Source organism: Labeo rohita, chromosome 5 (genome assembly GCF_022985175.1).
Source record: "Labeo rohita strain BAU-BD-2019 chromosome 5, IGBB_LRoh.1.0, whole genome shotgun sequence".
Taxonomy (NCBI): Eukaryota; Metazoa; Chordata; class Actinopteri; order Cypriniformes; family Cyprinidae; genus Labeo; species Labeo rohita.
Window position 1 is genome coordinate 1,827,716 of NC_066873.1, and position 15,717 is coordinate 1,843,432.

A 15,717-nucleotide genomic window follows, 5' to 3' on the forward strand; every position below is an offset into this window, starting at 1 on the left:
GTTCCATAAAGAAACCATAACCTTCTATGTGGTCCCCTCGTGTAAGTACCAGGTCATTCTTGGCCACCCTTTGCTAGCGGTTCATGACCCCATCATTTCCTGGAACCATGGTGAATTTGCTCAATGGTCAACATATTATCTCAACAACTGCCCAACAAGAACCTTGTCATTTCCCTGCCTCTCAATCAGCATTGAGAGCCCCGAAACCGGAACCCAAATTACACTATCCACTGCTTATGCCGAATTTGCTAAGGTGTTTGGCAAATCCAAGGCCACATAACTACCTTCACATTGACCCTAGGACTGTGCGATTGATCTATTACCGAACTATGTCTATGCCCCCTCCTAAAAGCAAGGTATACCCTCTCTCACGTCCTGAAACCCAGGCCATGGAGATGTACATAGAGGAAGCCCTTGCGTCAGGTTACATTTGACCTTCCACATCATCAGCCGCTGCTGGTTACTTTTTTGTCAAGAAGAAGGATGGCGGTCTTCACCCTTGCATTGACTATCAAGGGTTGAACAATGTCACAATCAAGTATAGATATCCTTTACCATTAGTTCCCTCTGCATTGGAGCAGCTACTCCAAGCTGGAATCTACTCCAAGCTCGACCTCAGGAGTGCTTATAATTTAATTCCAATCCGAGAGGGAGATGAATGGAATACTGCCTTCCTGACCACTAGGGGGCACTACAAATATCTTGTTATGCCATATGGGTTAGCCAACTCACCAGCTGTTTTCCAGTCAGAAAACAGAATCTTCCGTGACCTGTTGAACAAGTGCGTCATCGCCTATATCAACGACACACTAATCTATTCTCCCACCTTGGACCAACACATCAAGTATGTCAAAACAGTTCTGGACATGCCTGCAACAGCATCAACTTTATGCCAAGCTTAAGAAAAGTGCGTTCCACATCCATAAGATAACATTCCTAGGATACATTGCCAGCCATCAAGGAGTTGAAATGGACAAATCTAAGGTTCAGGCAGTCACTGAATAGTCTCTTCCCAAGACGGTAAAAGAACTCCAACAATTTCTAGGGTTTGCCAACTTCTACCACAGATTCATTCGTAACTACAGTTCTATCGCAGGCCCCCTAACATCGTTTTTAAAAGGCAAACCCGTTAAGCTCATGTGGAGTCCAGCAGTAGTCATAGCTTTTGAAAGTCTCAAGACCAGTTTTACCACAGCCCCCATCCTAAAACATCCAGATCCTGAACTTCCTGAACCCTTCGTTGTGAAAATGGATGCTTCAAATTGTAGTATAGGTGCAGTGCTCTCTCAACGACATGGAAGTCCTGGCAAACTACATCCATGTGCCTTCTTTTCCCACAAACTAATGTCTGCAGAGAGGAATTATGAGCATTAGAGGAGTGGCGTCATTGGCTTGAGGGAGCCGTTCAATCCTTCCAGATTATCACTGATCACAAGAATCTTGATTATATCAAAGGAGCCAAACGAATGAAACCAAGGCAGGTCCACTGGTATTTGTACCTTACCCGTTTAAATTTTTCTGTCACTTACCAATCAGGCACAACAGGATGAACCACCCCCACCAGAATGCCCACCTAATCGACAGTATGTCCCTCATGCTGTCCGTGATCAAACACTCCATGGGTACACACTTTTCCGGGAATTCATCAAACTACAACACTGGCGCTAAATGCATTCTGGTGGCCTACCATGAACAGAGACATTGCTAACTGTGTCAAACCTTGTACCACTTGGCCCAATCCAAGACCCCTCATAAACTTCCCACTGGTCTGCTACAGCCTCTGCCTGTTCTACACTGTCCCTGGTCACACTTGTCCATAGATTTGTTATAGACTTGCCTAACTCCAACGGTTACACAGCCATCCTAGTAATTGTAGATTGCTTTTCAAAGGCATGCAGACTGCAACCACTGAAGGGACTACCCACTGCCCTTGAGCTATTTCAGCATGTATTCAGAATCTGCGGAATCCCTGAGGATATTGTATCCGACCAGGGGCCCCAATTTACTTCCAAAGTGTAGCAGGCCTTCTGTAAACAACTGGACATTAATGTCAGTCTGACCTCTGGTTATCGTCCCAAGTCAAGTCAAAAGATTAAATCAAGAAATTGGACGTTACCTCAGGTCTTGCTGCAGTTGAGAACAGAGGCATTTTCCTCCCATGGGCAGAATGCACTCAGAACTTCCTCACCCATTCATCCACAGGTCTCACCCCTTTTCAGTGTGTGCTGGGCTACCAACCCCCTATGTTTCCTTGGTCAGGAGAACCTTCCATGGTGCTGTCGGTGGATGACTGGATCAGGCGCAGCGAACTGGTATGAGACAGCACTCATGTGAGGCTTCAGAGAGCAGTAAGATCCCAACACGTTCTTACCCCAACTATCAACCTGGGCAGAGAGTCTGGCTTGCCACCCGAGATCTCCGGCTATGACTACTGAGCAGGAAGCTCACTCCAAGGTATGTTGGACCATTCAAGATCCTCAAACAAGTCAATGCAGTTACATACAGTTTGGAGTTTCCTGTTAATGATCACATCTCTCCATCCTTTCATGTCTCCCTCCTGAAACCTGTCTACCCGGCAACTGATCCCGGCACCTAGGTCCCTGAGCCTCCTCCACCCTTGGAGATTGATGGTGTACCTGCATACTCGATTGACAAGATCCTGGACTCACACCGCAAAGGGGGTGAGTTGCAATATTTGGTCGACTGAGAGGGCTACGGACCAGAGGAGAGATCTTGGGTGGCCTCCAAGGACATATTGGACTCATCTCTGATCCAAGAATTTCACAGACGGCATCCCAATCACCCAGCACCATGTCCAAGGGGTAGACCAAGGAGAAGAACACCTGGAGGTTCTGTAACAAATGGGGCTGGTGGTCATTCATCTCCCGAATACTGACCTTCTGTTTCTTCATTGGTTACTTCCTGTTTGACACCATATTTAAACAGTTCTGTCTGAGGTTTTCATTGTGAAGTATTGCCAGTTTTACTGCCTTTCCAAGCATTCTTTCCCTATTGTTTTTGCTCTTTTGTAAAGACCATTGTGCTAGCCTTTTGACCACCACCTTTTGGATTACTGATTCTGTTTGCCTTGTTGGACTGTCTTCCTGATTGTTTGTTCTCGCCTGCCCTTCGACTACTATTCTGCCTTGTGTTTTGGATTAGTTGCCTAGTGTCAATAAACCCTCAGCATGTGGATTTACGCTGCATCCATGTCGTCACCTATGGCTCCCTCACACAGCCTCTATAATTTCTTAAATAAAAACATTTGGAGTTCACAACCATTGCCAAAGTCAGCTATGTTTTTATTGTAGTAAAACTGCTTAATTTTCTTTTGTGTGATTTCTGAATGCTTGAGACAAAATCAATTAGACAACTTTACTAATAAAATCATAGCCATAGGTAACTGTCTAGAGATACAATTCTTGGTCATTGATTAATAATACAATTTAATTACAATTCATTTATTTACTTTTATATTTTATTAAAGTTCTATTTTGACCCTGTATAGCAGTGTTTTTTTATTATTATTATTGTTATTATTATTATTATTATTATTATTAATATTATTTTTACTTCCATAATACTTGAGGGAGGGGGCACAACAATACAATTCAGCTTAGGGCACCCATTTGGTGTAACAGGACTCGTGGGAAGCGTATAAGATCCAAGTGTGAGCTTTTATTGAACACAGTGTAGTCAGACAGGCAGGGTCAATCTCCAAACAGACAATGAAATGTAGGCAACACAAAAGCGAAATCCAAATAAACAGGCAGAGTCCAAATACCGGAGAGCAGTCCAAAAGTGACAAATAAACAAGGCAATGGAACAAGGCAAACACTATGACCGTGGAAAATAACAAAAACAAGGCAATGAAATCAGAGAAAACGCTTAGTAGAGTCCGCACAGCAAAACAATTCTTTGCGGGGCCTGTTTGGTTTAGGCCTCCTTAAATGGCCACCAAACAGGAAGTTACCAGAGAAGCAGCAGAGGGAGCAGCAACAGGCAGTCAATGGGTGAGGGCTCCCTCTGCTGGCGTGGCGTTACAGAATCCCCCCCAATCGTGGAGCAGGGACAGACAGTGAAGTACTGGGGGACCTGGGCCATGGAGCAGTGGCAGACAGTGAAGCACTGGAGGACCTGGACCGTGGAACTGTGGCAGACAGTGGAACCTTGGAGGACCAGGGCCGTGGAGCTGTGGCAGACAGTGGAACCCTGGAGGACCTGGACCGTGGAGCTGTGGTAGACAATGGAACCTTGGAGGGCCTGGACCGTGGAGCAATGGCAGACAGTGGAACCCTGGAGGACCTGGACCGTGGAGCTGTGGTAGACAGTGGAACCTTGGAGGGCCTGGACCGTGGAGCAGTAGCAGACAGTGAAACACTGGAGGGCCTGGGCCATGGAACAGTAGCAGACCGTGAAACACTGGAGGGCCTGGGTCATGGAGCAGTGGCAGGCAGTGGTATACTGGAGCAGAAGTCCACCATGTTTGATTCGGAGGAGCCTGGAGCCATGGTGGAGCAACCAGAGCAGGCAGAGCAGGGAGCCATGGCGAGACAGGCAGAACAGGCAGAGCAGGGAGCCATGGCAGGGCAGGCAGAGCAGGCAGCGATGACAGGGCAGGCAGAGCAGACAGGAGCACAGATATCCACAGTGGAACAAATGACATCCATAGCAGAGCAGTGAGTTCATGATTAGCCTTTGGCCATGGCCATGACATGATGGGCAGACAGTTCATGATAGGCCTCCTTGGCTGTAACAAGATGGACAGAGAGTTCATTATTGGCCTTCTTGACCGTGACATGGCGGGCAGAGAGTTCATGATTGAACACCACCCCCATAGGAGGTTCTGCAGCCGGAGCCGCCACCTCCGGGGGCATTGGCGCAGACTCATGGTCAGACATGGCAGTGAGTTCATGGGTGGACGCCACCTCCTTAGGAGGTTCTACGGAGCATGCTGTCATCTCAGGAGGTATTGGTGCAAACTCTTGGACAAAAGAGGCCTCTGGCACAGACTCGTGGACAGACGAGGCCTCTGGAGCAGACTCGTGGAAAGACGAGGCCTCTGGAGCAGACTCGTGGACAGACGAGGCCTCTGGAACACAGTGTGTGGCCCACACGCTCAAAATGGCAACAGCCATTACAGGCAGCGCAGAAGATAGTGGGATGCCTGCCGGTCTTGAGGGAGTGGACGCTGTGCACATGTGGCTTGGGAGCGTGGGCTCTGCGTGGCTTGGGAGCGTGGGCCCTGCGTGGCTTGGGAGCGTGGGCCCTGCGTGGCTTGGGAGCTGAGACGAGACTTGGCGAGGCTTTGAGATGTCAGCTGATACGTGACGAGGCTCTGGGGGGTCAGCTGAGACGTGACAAGGCTCTATGAGGTCAGCTGAGACGCGACGAGGCTCTAGACAATCAGCTGAGACATGACGAGGCTCTTGGGGGTCAGCTGAGATGTGACAAAGCTCTAGACAATCAGCTGAGACTTGATGAGGCTCTTGGGGGTCAGCTGAGACATGACAAGACTCATGGAGGTCTGCCGTGGCTTGTCTTGACTCAGGGAGGTCTGCCGTGGCTTGACTTGACTCATGAAAAACAGCTGTGACTTGGCTTGATTCAAGAACTACAGCTGTAACTTGACTTGATTCTGAAGTAATAACTGTAACTTGACGTGGCTCAGGAAACACAGCTGTCACTTGATTTGGCACTGAACGTGCAGCCCTGACTTGACTTGACACCGAAGGATCAGCCATCACTTGATTTGCTTTGGGTGCAGCAGACATGGCGAGGTGAGATTTGGATGAGACGATTTTGGATAGATAAGGCTCAGGCGTGGCAGCCATCTTGACTGGGGACTCAGATGGGGCGGCCATCTTGTGAACAGGCTTGGGGATGGCGGCCATCTTGTGAACAGGCGGGGGGATGGCGGCCATCTTGTAGACTGGCTCTGGGATGGCAGCCATCTTGTGGACTGGCTCTGGGATGGCGGCCATCTTGTGGACTGGCTCTGGGGCGGCAGGCATGGCCGGAGCAGGCCCTGGAGCAGCAGGCATGGCGTGAACAGGCCTTGGAGCAGAAGACGTGACGTGAGCAGGCCTTGGAGCAGAAGACGTGATGTGAGCAGGTTTTGGCTTGGCAGACTTGGCATGGGAAGGCTGTGGCTTGGTGGACATGACTTGAGCAGGCTTTGGCTTAGAAGACATGACGTGAACAGGCTTTGGCTTGGCGGGCTTGGCATGAGAAGGCTCAGGTATGATGGTGACAATACCTGACATGACATATGCGTTCCTTGGTGTGGCAGATACTGGAGGATGGCAAGGTTTGTCATCAGCGATCCCCACAGTGAATGCAGAGCCACTCAGAAGCAACGCAAAGTCAATATATCGTACCAGTGACCAGTGGCGGTGATGACCAGGCATTTTGTTAGAAATGTCTTTACATAAACCATAGAAGAAAATGTCTTTGAGGAACTTTCTTTAAAGTTCCCCTAAGTGACAAAGTTCACAAAAGTCCATAACGTACTGTTCGATGGGCCGGTTACCTTGACGGAGCTGAACAAGGCGTGATGCTGGATCCATGGTTGATATGTGTCCAAAAGCTGCTGGATCTTTGGGGCAGCGAAGTATTCTGTGACAGGACTCGTGGGAAGTGTATAAGATCCAAGTGCGAGCTTTTATTGAACACAGCGTAGTCAGACAGGCAGGGCCAATCTCCAAACAGACAATGAAACGTAGGCAAGACAAAAGCGAAATCCAAATAAACAGGAGTCCAAATACCAGAGAGCAGTCCAAAAGTGACAAATAAACAAGGCAATGGAACAAGGCAAAAACTATGGCAATGAAACAAAACAAAACAATTGCAAAAAACAAGGCAAAACTATGACAAGAAACAAAACCGTGGAAAATAACAAAAACAAGGCAATGAAATCAGAGAAAACGCTTAGTAGAGTCCGCACAGCAAAACAATACTTCACGGGGCCTGTTTGGTTTAGGCCTCCTTAAATGGCCACCAAACAGGAAGTTACCAGAGAAGCAGCAGAGGGAGCAGCAACAGGCAGTCAATGGGTGAGGGCTCCCTCTGCTGGCGTGGCGTTACACTTGGCCAGCACTGCATGGAAAGCCTGTTACTTTCTCAGTTCATTTATGTTTGTTTGTTTGTTTTTGTATAAATGCTGTGGAAAAAATAAACATTGTAAGATTGTTTTGTCTCCCTCCTTTCATTTTATTCTGATGTTTTTTGTTTCTTGTTTTCTGAAACATTTTGCTAACTTGAAAAATAAATGTTTTTGTGATATGTTTTAATTAAACCATTTGTATTTTCTTCTATGTTACTGTGCATGTGACAAATTGTGTATTTTTTTTTTTTTTTTTTTTTTTTTTTTTAAATTGTAAAGTGTAAATATTTTGACTTTTTGCCTTGTCTGGTGCCACATTAACTTGAAGTTCTGTAAACGTGCAAAATTAAAACAATACACCTTTACCAGGCTAGTTAACTGAAACAAAAACAATCAACTGCACATACCCCTGATAAATCGCAACTTGAACTGCGGTCCTGCGCTGATGACATGACATCCAAGTATGCACACCCAAGGCACGCACTTCATACGGCCACAGATGGTTATGATTGGTTGATTGACAAGGTCCAATCTGATTGGCTAAAGAGCACAAGTGACCCACGTAGGAGGAGTTTGCTGCCTGGAAAGTCAAAAAAATTCACGAATGGTAATTTGCACATTCACAGTTTATGATAAACTCATGAATTTTAAACATTCAAAAATTTGTACACAGTTGTACATCTGTGAATTGTGTTTTGCGTTTATGAAACATATTTTATGAATATGTATTCTTAGTCTGTGCATGTGATTTATATATATATATATATATATACACACACACACACACACACACACATATATATATATATATATATATATATATGTATAGGCCAAATTCATCCAAGGCCATAAGATGATTTAAATTTGATCGTTGACCTGCAATTCAGCAACAAAGGGAGGTATAGCATTTGTCTTTTCCTTTTCAACAAAGCCACAAACACAGTGGCGCAAGTGTTAGCAAACTAAACCATTGCTCTCTGAGAGCACCAGCTCATATTAAATCAGTTCAGAGAGCTAATTTTTACTGGACATGTGATTAAAGTTCTGTGCAATGTTAAAGATCTATGCAGAGATGGAGATGGTCAGATGTATGAATAGCATAAGAAAATGCTAATTGCTAAGCTCACAATACAGCACCAAAACCAGCAAACTAATGCTCTGAACACAGATCTGACTAGTGTAGTATCATTAAAAAAAAAATCCCAGCAGATCTGGGTGTCATAATGCCTGCAACACAGCAGACTATGTAAACTCAGCTGTAACAGCAGCTTAACGTGCAACATGCTTAGACTGTGTTGAAACACCTGCTTTTAGATCTGACCATTAACGAATTTGTGATCGTAAAATCAGTGGCTTGGCAACTGTTGTATTTGAAGGCAACATGGTGGAGGAGGCAATCTGCACTGCGCTTTTTAAAAACTATTCCTGAGTTTTTATTTGCAAAGATGGTTTGTGAACGAATGGACACTAAGAACCTAGAGAAGGGGTGTACAAACTCAGTCCTGAGTTTAGCTCCAGCCCTAATAAAACACACCTGAACCAGCTAATCAAGGTCTTACTAGGCATACTAGAAACTTCCAGGCAGGTGTGTCGAGGCAAGTTGTAGCTAAACCCTGCAGAACACCAGCCCTCTAAGATCAAGTTTGAAGACCCCTGACCTAGAGTAAACACATGTACATGTGAAGGGACAAGATCACTGAGAGGAAGATCACAGGCAACAGTGATCATGAGTCAGATTTACATCTATAAGGCTATGACAGCACACAGTATACACAGCCTGCTGATCCATTAGAAGTGCCCTGTCCAAGCCCTGCCCTTGTTCTTTTCACATTTTTGCATTTTGGCATTATTTACAATATTTGTTTACAGGAGATGCAAATTGTTATTTCACATGACTTTTCACATGACAATATTTTCTACTGACATGGTGTAATACAGGGGTGCTCAACCCTGGTCCTGGAGATCGACCTTCCTGCGGAGTTCAGCACCAACCCTGACGAAACTCCAACCCTGAACCAGCTAATTTGGATCTGAAGGAGCACTTGATAATTACAGACAGGTGTGTTTGATCAGGGTTGGAACTAAACTCTGCAGGAAGGTCGATCTCCAGGAACAGGGTTGAGCACCCCTGGTGTAATGAATGGTCAGCTGAGTGAGGATCCATTAGCAGCTTTATTAGCATCAACTGAGAATACAACGGGCAGTGGTCAATCAACAGCATCAAGGACATCAGAGGTAATCCAGTAGCATAAACAGTTAACAGACTTAGGGTTGAGGCAGGCAGGTGATCAGTCCCAGGCACGGGGTTATGGAAAATGAAATCCGAATTTACTCCAGAAAAGGTGCCCTCTGGTGGTGGTCAATAATTAATCATAAATTGTTTGTGTTTCCTTCACAAAGATAAGACATGCACTCTTTAATTAGAAAAAAAGGATATCCCACCTTGTCAATAAATAGCAACAACAGCAAAATTTTAGGGCATAGTAGATGAATTGGGAGCATTAGAGGCAAGTTCATTAAACTCAGAAGAAACATAAAGTTTTAAATACTCATCATTGTTAATCCATTTAAACTAATTTGCATGATTTCCCCATGCTTAGTACGATTATGATTAGGCATTACAGTCTTGTTTAGTTCCTAGTTATCCCAATGCGTATATAAAAAAACCCTGTGTTTGCTCATAGAGTTGTCAGTTGTTTGTTATACAAAGTTGTTATGTTTGCGATTCAGTCCAGAACTACAAACACAAATAAACAAAGAGCTGCAACGATGTTTGCAGATGTTCATGAGATTGACAGTTCAGTAGACACCCTGAAAGCACATCTAACTTGATTAAAAATAATTATACATTTATCTGTGTTAAATTTCTTCTTCAACATAATTGTGAACTTTAATTGTGTGAATAGCAAAACAAACATATAAATTAACATACTACTTCTTTTCTTTCCAATTCGTTAAGAAGAATTTGAGTAGTGAAAATTTTATTAGATAATATGTGGAGTGTGTATTTGAGGGTATTAGCTGTGACAGAATGACTGAGACGACATTTACAGTGACAATGTGACTATGCGGCAGAACCAATTTTATGACGTGGAAGTATATTGCCTACTTTTCTTTAACCTTTACATAACAGAACACAAGTATGGATCTAGCTCATCCTCCTTACCCAGGGTGAACTTTTCCTTGAGAACCACACAGTTCCACCTTCTGGCTAACCAGGTACACCTTCCCAACTGCTCCCTCATAGCCTTTATTTATCTTTGCTTTAACAAGCCCTTTAAAATCTGTCTGCCTGTTCATGGTTCTTAATAGATGCTTTACAGATTTTTTGATCTGGCCCTCCAGAGCCCCATTCAATGTGGGCAAGGTGGATGAGGATCATGATCACGCCTCTTTTTTTTCCTAAACAGTCATAGTATCAGATTTGACAGTGTAGTGAACCCTAGTATTTCTGTGATTCATCAGCAAGTCATCTTTATTTCCATCATGTCCATGATTTTATTATACTACTTATTCTTGTACAAACATATTTTTGTTTTGTTTTGTTTAGTTTTTTGAAGGAATAACGTTTGGTCATTACAAGTTATATTAAGTAAGCACATTGTTGATTCTACTGTATACAGGGGGTCAACATTTAACAATAGTGTAATGTTTTTTTTTATTTTTGAGATCACCGACTTTCAGAGGAAAGGTAGTGGTGCAGTGGAGGGGAATGTACTACAAGCAAATGAGTTTGATATGTTTTTTTTTTTTTTTTTTAACTGGCTCAATCTTGGCTCTTCTACTTCTAGTAGCCCCCTCCCCATACTGTTCTACTGATCCCCTCCAAAATAAGGAAGGTGAAAGCTATCAGGTCCTGGCCCACATCCAAAAACATTAAAATGTCATGAAACCCCCTGCTTCAGCAGTGTTTTTTTTTACGCCTCCAATTTGAAAAGGGTTCCAAAAAGGGGTGTAGTCTACTGTGATAAATTGGGTGGGTAATGTGTGGAAAGAAGGAAGGGTTTGCATTAAAAGGGCAGTGTCATCAAGCACATAAAGACAGCTAATTAACACACCGGTAATGCAGTTGCAAACAGAGCCCTGCATTTCAGCACGGGCCCAACGGGTTCCGTCTATTTAATGCCCTGTGGCTGGGCTTCAGGCCAATTTTCATGTCATAGTTCAGACGCAGGCTGGGCATCGGGCCTGTTCTCCTTATTTTTAGATTTTAGACATCCATCATATATTTTGTCCTACGAATGAAATTTAGAATGTAAGCACAAAAAAATCTGTATTTATCAAACATGCGTACACGGTTCTTACGCACAACAGTAAGTAATCATTGTTGATAAATCCCACGTTCATAGGCACCGTGCTCGTTCACGTTCACGGTCATTTGCATTCAGAAATGCCTCCTATAAACCATATATGGTGACAACACCTCCCTTTATAAATCACGTGAATGTATATTGACCTCAACGAAATCATGGCAAAGAAAGCAATACAGACTGAGAAGCCATGCTGTTCTCTCACTAAACAGATCAGCGCGCTCTCTGAAAATGCATTCTTTGCACAGCGCATAGTTTGCTGAGTCTTCCAGCAAAGCGAGATTAGCCATGACACTATAGTGTTGAAATATGTCTCCAACTGAACTCAGGGGATGTTGGGATGTCCCACTCGCAAAAAAAATGTAGTGCAGCAGTTGCTTTAACAGCAACGATCAGTGCATACGGGCAGTATGCATTTGTCTCTAGGACAGGGGTTCTCAACTCTGGCCCGCAAGATCCATTTTCTTGCAGAGTTCAGCTCCAACCCTAATCAAACACACCTGAACAAGTTAATCAAGGTCTTTAGGATCACTAGAAAGGTACAGGCAAGTGAGTTTGACTGAGGTTGAAGCTAAACTCTGCAGGAAAATGGATCTTGCAGGCCAGAGTTGAGAATCCCTGCTCTGGAACATCTGCCAGGAGATGACAAAGGTACTGGTACTACCTGGCAGGATAGGTGTAGCCTCTGGCGACACTCCACCTCAGACAGGGACAGATATGTGGACTTTAACCAGTGGACCCTCCGCCTCCTTCATCTCCCAATTCTTTCACCCATCATTCTTTGGTACTCCGTTTGGCTGAACAATTCGAAAATACATTACTGATCAAATACACTGACATTAAACTGAGGAGTTCAACGAGTGATGTTTTGCTCAAATTGCACATTCAGTAGTCAGTCAGTCGTCAGTCGTCCACGTTGGATTCAGGCTTTGATATGGCTTACTGGTTGTTGATAGACGCCCTCAACCTGACGAGTCAGTTTAAATACGTGTGTATTGGCACAATTGTTCAAATAATTAGCCATTGTCCTTCATCATTACTGCAAATAGGTAGGCTAATTCTCATACATGCAATGACTATCCATTATGACATGTAGGTATTTTTATGTTTACACAATAATAATCTTTTACCTTTTAATCCTTTAATTATTCCCGTAATCCTAAATAATCCTTTAATTTTTCATATTTAAAAATGTCTGTGTGCTGCTGCAAGTCCCTGTGTGTGTAATAATCAAAGTGTATGCACATTGTGGACCCACCTATAGGCGCATATTACTAATGCGCTCTTTAAATAATAAAAAAATATTGCACCCTTGAATTTAGACCAGAGACACTATTTATACCCCGATCTTCCTGTTACGCACTGCCGAGTATTGGTTTGCGTTTAGCACTGTTTGTGTTAGCAACTTTATGGAGCCTTAGTCTATTGTGTTTCCTAGTTTAAATCTTGTTCCTTGTCATCCTAGCCTTGAACCTTCGCCTTGTTATATCGTCCTGTCTGTCTCGCTGCCTGCCTATCGGAACTCTCGCCTGTCTGACTAGACTACTTCCTCGCCCATACGGATTACGTTCGCCGCTGGATTGACCCTCGCCTGTGTTACGGATACTCTTTGTCTCACAGCTGCCATTCCCGAGCCATGTGGAGTCGCAGCTGTGTTTCCTGAGTCAACAAAGGCAGTCAGGTATATGGACAGTGAGACAAAGAGTATCCGTAACACAGGCGAGGGTCAATCCAGCGGCGAACGTAATCCATATGGGCGAGGAGGTAGAGTAGTCAGACAGGCGAGAGTTCCGATAGGCAGGCAGCGAGAGTTTAAGTTTAAGACCTCCGCGACTGCAATAATAATTAAGGCAAGGCTTGTTTATTTATAACATATTTCATACGCTGGGTAATTGCTAATTAGAGGACCTAAGAAACATAACTGATAAAAATGACCGAATGGGTGTAAAAGAATAAATAACATAGACTTACATTTTAAAATAAATAAGTAAATAAATAGGAAAAGCAGGTGCCTGTAGTGCAACACGGTGTTTCATTACAGAATGCACATCTGTTTCCATTGAACACATCTATTATTAACATGACATATATGAAATATTGCATAATCACTGATATTATTTGTCTCAGGATGTCCAGTAAAAAGGTGCTGTCCTTTTTGAAGAGTCTATTGAGGCGAAAGTCACTGAAGTCTGATGGTGAAGAGTCCACTTTTAAGCGTTGCTTAGCCACACTCGACCTAGTGGCCCTTGGGGTGGGAAGTACACTTGGTGCTGGGGTCTATGTCCTTTCTGGGGAGGTTGCTAAAAGAATATCTGGTCCCAGCATCATTGTGTCATTCACCATTGCAGCAGTGACGTCTGTGTTTGCGGGCTTGTGCTATGCAGAGTTTGGCGCGTGACTGCCCAAGACTGGCTCTGCCTACCTGTACAACTGCGTCTCTGTCGGAGAGGTGTTGGCCTTCATCACCGGCTGGAACTTACTGTTGTCATACATCATAGGCAAGAACAAACATTTTATGCACAGCATTAACACCACATTCAGACAAATACGCTTTATTTGAGCTGGCTGCTGTTGCTCATTAATGTTGACAGTGCCCATCACCTTGCCATTTGAAGGAATAATTCAGCCAATACTTCTTTCAATATTATTTCAGACGATGATGACTTTAATTCTTATATGAAACTTATATGAGAGACTGCAATACATTTCTTTACTCAAATACACTTTAAAAAACTATTATACTTATGATATCAGAGTTTTCGGGACAGATGTCATCAGAAATTGCGCACATGCGTCATTCACCCATGCGTGTCAGGACTTATCCGTACACACACTGTAAACAGCGATAATTTGACTTAACTTAAAAAAAAAAAAGCCGTCACCTTATAGTACATAAACTTCATGCATACTTAAAAAGTTATGTAAACTTGACAATTCTGAGTTACACTCACAAATAAAGATTACTGAAATAAAAGAAAATGTGTTGTGGTCACTTTTTATTTTTAAGTTGGACTAACTTAAATGTATTAAATTGCGACTACTTAAAACTGTCAATCTACTTAACTTAAACCTAACAAGGTAGTCTGAGTTCTGTCTACTTGCTTAAATTAAGGAAACCTGTTGCCTTGAAAAAATGAAGTAATGATGTAATCTTATTTTATTGACTTTTAAAATTAAAAATTGAAGGCTAATAATACAAATCTCAAAAAGTACAAAATTATTCAAAACGGACAGCACAAAAACATTTCTATGAAGAACTGTCAAATCAAGTCAACTCACACATTTTATATATAGCACTTTATATAATACAGATTGTGTCAAAGCAGCTTTACATTGTCAAGTAGGGAAAACAGTGTGTCGATAATGCAAACAAAATCCAGTTATGCTGTAGAGCAGCTCTAAAAAGAGGACGAAAGTAAATATTTCAGTTGAATTCGGTTTATTGTTGATTCAGTGATGTCATCATCATCCAGCTCAGTTCAGTTGTCTTCAAATAGTGTCTCTGCAAGCAATTTGTTAATATTCCCAAAATTGAAGCGTCCTCGCTTCTGCTTGAGCGCGCTCTTAGCATATGCCTGAAATGATATGAGAGCCATTAACACAAACTGGCTAACTAGCTAACTCACATGTCCCAATCCCATCCCACCCTCGTATATTTTCAGTCAGTGTGACATAATGTACATTCATGTGGTCTTCATCACAAAATACCCAATGAGTACAAGAACATGCAAAAAAATGTCTTTCAACATCTTTGTCACATGTTGAAATGATGTCCCCTGAGGAGCCAGAAGGAAAAATTTTGACGTCTTTTTATCATATCTTCTGAGCGTGTAATACTGATGTCCACATGACTTCTGTAGAAGGTTCAAATTTAGTTCAGATGTAGGCATTGTGGACTTATGTTCAACATAGGGTCAACCGCAGTCTCATTTAGACATCATTTATACTGCTTCTAGACAAATTGAAGACTCTTACACTGTGTTCAATTAAAACTCATGTAAATCAACTCACAGTCACAGTGTGTTTGTATAAAAATCAAGACAACAAAAGAAACTTCACTTCTGCGGGATTCTAATTCAATTTTTATTTTTACAGCTGAGGTTAAAAGTTTACATACACCTTGTAGAATCTGCAAAATGTCAATTAATTTACAAAAAATAAGAGGGATCATACAAAATGCATGTTATTTTTTATTTAGTACTGACCTGAAAATATTTCACATGAAAGACGTTTACATATAGTCCACAAGAGAAAATAATAGATGAATTTATAAAAATTACCCTGTTACATACATTTGATTCG

The 15,717-nt window shown here is 42.9% G+C and overlaps 1 pseudogene; it reads left to right on the plus strand.

Moving 5' to 3' along the window:
- The first annotated feature begins 329 nt into the window (after positions 1-329).
- LOC127166168 (cationic amino acid transporter 2-like) overlaps positions 330-15,717 on the plus strand; it is a 65,093-nt pseudogene continuing 49,705 nt past the window's right edge.